This window comes from Drosophila mauritiana, chromosome X (assembly GCF_004382145.1).
Source record: "Drosophila mauritiana strain mau12 chromosome X, ASM438214v1, whole genome shotgun sequence".
Lineage (NCBI taxonomy): Eukaryota > Metazoa > Arthropoda > Insecta > Diptera > Drosophilidae > Drosophila > Drosophila mauritiana.
Genome location: NC_046672.1, coordinates 17218712 through 17227670, shown reverse-complemented (window position 1 = coordinate 17227670; position 8959 = coordinate 17218712). Strand labels below are relative to the sequence as shown.

The 8959-nt window shown below is 42.9% G+C and overlaps 1 pseudogene; it reads left to right on the top strand.

Moving 5' to 3' along the window:
• Window positions 1-2351: 2351 nt before the first annotated feature.
• Window positions 2352-6367, top strand: LOC117147191 (annotated as a pseudogene).
• Window positions 6368-8959: the final 2592 nt, after the last annotated feature.

Below are 8959 nucleotides of genomic sequence, written 5' to 3'. Positions count from 1 at the left end.
CTGGGGGGAAAACTGAGGTTGCAGGACCCATGCGTGATGCTTTCACATAAAAATTATGGCATTCAAGCCAAATGGGGCTTAGGAAAAGCAAGAAGACCCTGATCCCCGACCCACGACCCCCGACCTCTGACCTCCGGCCCACATGGGTTAAGGCGTCCTGGAGCCTGGCGTTAGAAACATGATTTTTATTTTACGCAACTTAAGTGCGAACAATAAAAACGATTTGAGGCAGATTATGTGCTGCCTCTCATAATGCAAATTAGTCATGGCCAACGCATATGCAAACGCACCCCCTCTCAGCACCCCCCCCATGGTCAACCACTGTGCCGTCTTAACCCCCCAATGCCGGCGTTTGTTTGCCCTGGCATTTGTTTAGATTTATGAGTGTCAGCCGCATTATGACCAACCACTTGACTTCCTGCCACGTGTGTGTCAGTGTGTGTGTGTGTGTGCGACATTTTATGCCCCGCACGTTCTCAACTCCCTACCCTCTGCCCACCCCCTGGCCTTAACCCCCTGCAGCCCCCAGACTCCAGTGTGTCTCCAGAGCCGCCGCAGTCTCGTCATCAGTATTTATAGTATAGCTGGCCATTTCAATGGTTTATTTTCCTAATGCCTGTTACTGGTCCCACACGGCGTATACGCAACTTTCTGTCGTTTTCCCAACTATTTATTCAATACCTTTGTTAGCTTAGTTTGCAATTAGCCGGGCAGGTTCAAGAAATACCTATACACTGATAAATAGTTGTGTTTCTTTAAAGTAATGGACTACTTAATTTATTATTTATTTATTTTCGGCATGGCTTGTAGGAATTATTTCGTACGTGTTCACGTTCTTCCTTCACACTCCATCAATTGCTTATTATAATTTATTCCAGCTCATAGAATAAACATACAGCTAACTCGCCAGCCATTCCTTTCATCCATATCCACACACTTGAATGTATTATATCCCTTTCCTTAGATGTTTTGGCTGGGATGCTTTTTAATTGAATTTGGCAGCTAACTGAATTTTCAGTGTCGCAACTTTGTCGCATCGAAATCTTCTAGCTCATCAACTTTTCAAGCCATATCCTTGCCATACAGAAATATATGTACATTCATGTATCCTTGTCCATACATATATATATGTATATGCCAATTACGAGAGAAAATTCGACAACAAAGCCAAATGATATTAACATATAAATTGCACAAAGTGCCGCTGATTTAGTTTTGTACAAGGGGTGCGACAGGGACAGAGGCGGAAAAGAGAGATAGAGAGAGAGAGAGGGGAGACTGCGCAGAGAAAGAGACAGGGCGAGACAAGCTTTGCCAGTTTGTTTTTACGTCTTTGTCGTCATTTACGTTTATTATTCCGATTTTCTAGCGCAGAAAAATAACACTTATGTGCCAGAAATATGTAAATGCGGTCTGGAAAAGTTTATCGTGGCTTTGCGGCGTTTCACGCACGCAGTAACCACCCACAAGCAACCACCCACCCTGAAGGCCAACACCCCGCCGCCCATATTCCCCTTTTTTTTGCCACCGCCAACAATGAGAGCGCCATCTCGCTTTAGCGCACATTTCCGGCATTTGGCCAAAGTCTGCTTCTTCTGGGCCCCCACATTTCACCCCACTTTCTTGGCCATCGTCTAATGCCTCAGCCCGTCTCTTTCCCGCCCGCTATGCCCCTCTCTTTCAGAGGGCTTTTAGCCTCCTTTCACATACAATTTACTGCCATTTCAAAGCTAAACATTTACGCTATCTTTCGCCCTTTTCCGTCTCTATCTCTTTTTATGGGACACAAAATGTCGTCGACGGGAAATTGATATTTTTGGCGTTTTTTGGCACAGATAATCGTGGCGTATATGGTATAAAATCAGGCTGAACAGTAAAGAGTTGCTAGGCATCCCTGTGTCCTAAGAATATTATATTTTATAGATGATGTACTTACCAAGTAAAAGAATTGAACATCTAATACGTTTATTTATAATAGAATAAGTTGCTTCTAAGGTTCTTTCAATTTTCTATTTGCCAAGCTGCACTGTGAGCCAAAATGCGCATAAAATTAGCTTTAAAAACGAATTGATTTCCCAGCCCTTTCCCTGCTTTCTGTGTAAAAGGGTTATGATGTCCCCATGAGCGGCTCTTTGTATGCTCCCCCTTATCCCTTTTTTTTTATATATTCTTCTCCCTTTTCTTTTTTTGTAAATGCGCGGAAATTGTTAATTTTATGGCCAGCCATATCCGCAGCTTCCCCGCATCCTGCAGTCCCATTTCCACTTCCCCTTCCATTTCCATGGCCATTTCCATTTCCATCGGCATCGCCATCTCCTCCTCCAGCTGCTGGAGCCACTGGCGTTTCCAAAATGGCCGCCTCGCGGACAAAGCGTGACCTGGTGATGGAAGTTGGGTATCAGTGGGTCCGCCAAGTGGGCAAGAAGTAAATGCACCAATCGCATTATGGTCCTGCAACGTTTTGGCCCCGAATTGCCAATTGGCAATTGCTTTTGGCCCGCAGTGGGATCGCATATTGTATATTGTATATCCCCCTGCCCATTTGGCCCCCCGGATGTATTCCCATTTTCGACAACTGAGATCGGATAATGGCCGTTCGATCGACGGATCGATGGCCCTGTCTTCGAAATTTCGACCCGGGGCAGTTTGGCCCACGTTTTGCAGACATTTTTCTTTTGGCCCGTCTATAATTTGCAGCGACGGGCCAATTGTTTTTCGAGGAGTTGGCCAAATAAAATGCATTTCTGCAGCACGTCCGAGAACCCCCTCACCCGAAATCCTCCACAGCATTTGTGGCCTTTTGCCTGGCATATAATTTGCACAAATTGCAATTTAGAGAAATAAAAGGAGTTGGAAAAGTAAAATGAATATATATATGGAGACCGAAATCAAGAAAATTATATGTACAAGCATTTTTTGATTTATTTTTCGACTTTTAAAACTAAATGAAATTATATATGAAAATTCGAAGAGAAGAAATTTTTAAAAATATGTAAAACATATTTATATTAATAAAATGATTAATGTAAGCAAATCTATATTATGAATTCAAATAATCTATGACAATTATAATACAGTTTTTATTGGGACATTGTTGACAAATATATTTATATACAACATATTTAAAGCCCATTTTCAGTCCGATGTGAGCCAATCTTGGGGCTGACAACCGCTATAAAGAGGTAAACCTGCTTAAGTCGGATCGTTCGGCGTGGAACGCGATGTGGACTTCGATGGATGCGGATGGTGGATATGGATAGTGGACGTCGATGTCGATGGCACTGCTAACCGCTCGTCAGCGAGTGGGAAACATAGAAATCACGTTTCGGCCATCAACGCTGCAAATGCAACAATTTTGAAATGCTGCCAACGGAGGAAGGAGTTTGGAGTTGGGAGTTTGGGGTATAGGGGTCTTGTCTTGGATGGGGACCACTGCAATATTTCTTCATTGTATTGATTATCGGTTGTAATGCTGCAAATTAAATGCCCCTGCCATCAATCAGACAATCAAACCATCAAAGCATCGTTCCCCAACTCGAATTGAATCGAATGGAATGAAATGAAACGGAATGATATAAAAGGCCAGACAGACCATAGTTTGGCGTTAGCAGCCCTGTAATTTTCCATATTTTTCGAGCATTTTTATATGAGAAAACTTAGCAAAACATAAATTGGCCGGACATGTTTCGGGTCTCGGGGCAGCGATTACCCGACTACGATAAGGAATTTATGCGAAAATTAAATGGCCCAAATTGCTGGGGGGAATCGCCAATTGCCAATTGGCAATCGGGCCTTAATTTGCCCCCCTTTCCAGCATATATATGCACATATATATTTTTTTTCCATCTGCTCTGACATCGTTTCCCATTGCCATGGAGTCTAGGTCTAATCGCGGCCAGATCTCAGCCCGATAAAAATTAATTATGAATGGGAGATCTGCACGAGGAGGTTGCTGCCATGGATGCTCGCCACTCTAATTGAAAATGCAAACAGCCAAAACAACAATTATGCTGGTTATCCCGAAGTTCTGGGCTAACAGATACCTAGTTGTTCATTTTGGACACCAATCTACATTTACATAAGTATTGTCACTAGCACTTAAATAAACCTTCATTAGAACAATGGATAATAAATTGAAATGATAGTTATAGAACTATACCATTAAAGCGACTTAACTTAACAAGAAACTAAAAGCGAAAAGTCTTTACAAATATATCAAGACACATATATTCCTCAACCAGAACTGCAGGGTATCACGAACCGCAAAGACTGGAATATCGGCCAAGATGATGACGCTGGAGAAGATGAGACTGAGTCGTGGATTGTTTGGTGAAACTTTGTGCAACAATTAGCAGCAACCCGCGTTGCAAGTTGCAGGTTGCAGGTTGCTGGCTGATGTTGCTAGTTGCCGGTTGCAAACGAGATTTACTTAGTGGAGCAGCAGGTGGAGATGATCGTAATGAAGCACTTAAATGAATTTAATTGTGTGAAAAGTTCGGAGACAATGGCAGCAAATGAATAAGCGAATGAGTGCCAGCGCAATCACTCACTTATTCGCACAGGTTTGCTTATTCAATATTCGTATTCGGAAATTGAGTTGGAACGGCATTTCAAAAAGGTAAAACTCTGGACTTGGTAAATTTAGTATCGATCATGTTTAACTTTTTACATTTCAATCAATTACTGTGTTAATCAGCAATTCACTTGCCGCTTCACTACGCCCTTAGCAAATATTGCCCATGTGCGCACTTCAAACTCCCACTGCTGCCTCTTGAATAATCACTCGTTTATTTAACCATTCAAGTACTCACTCATACACTCATTTGCTGCCTCAATCGCTCACTCATTCACCCTTTCAATCATCACCCAAATAACCCGCTCCCAAGCGACGAACCGTTAAAGAAGCACCGCAACAAATCCGCCAAACTTCAATCGAGGCAATCGGGGTTGTTCGGTGCACTGTAAAAAATGTCTATTTACTATATATATCCTTAGTTTATAACCTAAGAAACCATGTAAGCAAACGTGATGCTAATGCGAAATAATTGCACTATTTTTTGTAACTCGATTTTCTAACCGGCGCTCCATTACCACAAACATAATTGTGGAGCTGCGACTAAAACGAATGATACAAAGATTCAAAGCACTTAGCATACTCTAAAAAAGTTTTATGTTTTTACTAATAAGCGATTATTATTATTATTTTTTTAGGGTGTACCAAATCAGGCGACAACCCCTCGCCATTACCACCCCATCGACCCTGACCTGAATGTTATTTTCGCCGCTTGTTTTTTGAGATACAATCGCGCCGATAAGATCGCCAAACAAAATGTAAATTACCACAAAAAGTGCAATTGCAACCGGGGGATTTCTGTTTCGATTCGGATTTCGAAGGGGTGAGGATACCAGATACCACACACTCTATTCGAAGTACACTGCATATGTATGCACCAGATGCCAGATGTCTATCAAACGGCGGATTTGGTCTAACAGCCGCTCAAATCAACTGGAGAACTGAAAAACTGGGGAACTTGAGGCACTGGAGCCACTCGGTTGGTGGCCAAATAAGGTGTGATCCCGCCCAGCGGGCGATCCTCGGATGCAGAACGCGTGCCCCGCCTGATTAGCGCAAAATGTTAATTTCACACTTTGATCGCATTTCCACGACTGCGGCCCAGATGCGTTAATTTAATTTCGATTTAATTTGCGCTTCCATTTCATTCCGCTCTTCAGTTGCCAGTTGCCAGTTGCCAGTCCATCAATCATTTAGCTCCAACTCCATCTACCGAGTCCCATGTCCACGGATATACCGATCCGCAGATCCAAGAAGCGGTTTCATTAACAGCCGCTCGTCAAGTGGTTTTTCGGGCTCATTGTTGCATTTTGTCCTACGATCGCCGACGGCGCAGCCTTCAAAGGCATTCCACTGGCCAGTCGCTTTATCTGCATTCATCAGTCGCCAAACAAAACAAGTCAACTGGCTTCATTTGTAATGGCTCTCCGTTGGGATGGAGCAGATCGAGCTGCAGCTGGAGCTGGAACTTTAGCTGGACTGGAGCCCTAGCTGACTCCTGCCCAAGTTGGAGGCCCAAGTTGGAGGCAGTAGTCAGGCCACTGATTGCCTTGCATTAATCATCGAGAGTCGGCACTTGGAGCTGGGAGTGGATCACAAAGCAATACACTCGCAGAACGGATATGTTGCGTTTCTAAATGGTTTCGTAGGTAAACCGAAACTTTATTTAATCGGAATTCGAATTCAAGGTTACATACCTACAAGTTTTGGTCTTTCTCTAATTAACTGAACTATAATATAAAATTTCAGTGCTTGTATGTATTTTAAAAGATATTAAAAAGCGTGAATATGATATGAATGGCAAAAAGGTGACCCAACCCCATATTTATGTAGCCCATAAACTTACTAATCTCGATTTCAAAGTGGCTAACATTTATTTCTCAAATCGTATTTTCTTTAAATATTTAAATATTTAAATATTTAAATATTGCTTATTGCTTGAAACATATTTTGCTGGCTTTTTTATTATAGACCCAGTTTCACATGTTGTTAAGAATATAAGTTGTTATAAGTGCAGAGATTGTTCAAATAGTTTTTCTCGCAGTGTACCCTTAACAGTTTAGGCCGCAAAACTGTTTCCAGCTACTTACAACACGAACAAATCTCATTGTTGTAATTGTTGTTGCGGCTTCCAGATCGCCTGGGTTATCGGCGGTTCGGTTTTCATAATGATCTCGAGCCGCCCGTGTAAATCGATCGCAGCTCATTAGACACTTGGCAATCGAACGAAGGGCTCTGCGGTCTGGCGGAAAATGCGAATTTTTATGTAATCAAGCGCTTAAACATTTACTATTAACAAATTTACAATAATTTATAACATTTTGCGGCCGCCAATGAGGGAAATCCGAGAGCATCAGTATCGTTGATCGTTGATGATCCAGTGAGGGCGGCTTTGATATGGTTTTCACTATGGGATTTTGTTTGTCTGGGTAACTGCGGCTAGGCAATCGAGCTAAATGCCTTGGTTGGGCAAGCTATATGAATGTCTTTATATCGATTGCAGTTGGTACTAGCTGTTTTGAGCGCAACTGTACTTGGTTTGGTTTAGTAATGACGTGACAAGTCAATGGTAGGTATTTTCGCAACGTGGATTGTCGAAAACCACTTATGTTAGCATAAAGCTGAGCTCCAACATCCGAAGCTCTCTTGGCTATTCCAAAATCCATTTATCCGCTATATTAATTGTCTTGGACCTCCTGCATTCACCTCACACTTTGCGGCTGCTTTTCCTTTGAGTTTTGCCGGCCAACCATGCCACCCAACGCCCAACTAATTGCATTTTGATTCGGATTGATCATAGATCTGTGGCAGCTTCAGGGTGGCTCGACTCCAAGTGGCAGTGGCCCAAATGCATATATGCCAACATTACTCATGGCTGGGCTGCGTTGGCGGCCAGGCCCAGAATGGGAGATGCTATCGCCAGAAGAACTGGAGTTCTTCGCAGAGTCGCAGAACTCCAAGAGCTGCGGCAACAAAGAGCCACGAGTGCACAGTAGCCACATTCGGCTAAAAGATTCCGATAAAAAACAAACGCAGGTCGGCAAGCCAGCTGCCGAAGTCGATTCCAGATGCCCAGCGAAAGGAGATGAGATGCCCGTCTTCATTAATAACTCGTGCATTGATCATTAATTTCCCCGCATTTCATTAATCGTCGCCCAGCAGTCGCACCACTGTGCCATGTTCTTGGCCAAAGAAGTCAAGAGTTAAGGCCAACAGTTAAGGCCAGTAGCAGTCGATGGTACAAAATGCAATTGGACGGTGGCGGAGGGCAAGAGCTGATACCGCCCAGAGATTGCGCTCAATTAATGGCGGGGAAATTATGAAAAAGTCTCTAGCAAGGATTTTCAAAACTTACCTAAAATCTATTTTGTCGAATTTGTCTATTCGCCAAAAATTGATGCAGATGATTAGTACTGACAATAGACTGTACAAAACAGTTGTTTTATGACAATTTATGATAAAAAATACGAACTAAGTTAACTAATTAACTATACAAAATCATTACTTCCTCTATTTTTACCGAAGTTGTGAAAAAACACTTCTACTTAACAATACAAAAATGTCTCAATATAAATGTTTTTGAAGAACAGTTTGTTAGAACACCCAAATCCCTTTAATCCTTAGCTCAATTCACAACAGCAGTGCAAAATGCATGTCACCCCTGGATTTGCATTCGCAACCTATCAAAACCCAATTAGCGGTCGACATGGCCGATTCTGATTGTATTTTGCAGCCGCATAATTGCATGAGGCCCCACTCAAAGGTGGTCTATGTAGGGGGAATGGGTGCTGTGGGTATTGGATATATATCCATATCCACCGAAGTCCGGAGGAGGCCCCGCATATTCCGTGGATATTCCTTTATGCAAATGGCCAGCGCCATCGTCTCCGGTGCCGACAGTAACGGTGCTGAACATGCAAACTACCAGCCGTGAAAAATCTCGTTTTCAAATATTTTACACAGCATTTTTTGTGCCTGCCTAAACATGGACCAGTCCTCCACCACATACCCATCCTTGTCGTCCTGCTACCCAAAATCGGGCCTATGAAGCCAGCAGCACGTGTGTGCTATGGTATGAAAAGGAGGATGAGTGGGGGCTCCAGGGTATCCAGTCGGTCACAAGCCACTAAACAGCGCCCAACCAATGCCAACTGCCAATTCCCCATGGGCAAAACCATTTGAAAATTTCGTTTAGCGTCGCCAGGACAAACAAGGAAAATAACAAAAAGGCAAACACAAAATAAAAAAGGAAAATAAAACGAAATCAAAGCGAAATCGAAACAGGATAAATAAATGTGCACATTTCCGCTTGGCGCGCATATCCTGTCCACGCTTCCTCAACTCATCCCATCCTCCCCCGATGCGCTATCTTTTATACATATTATT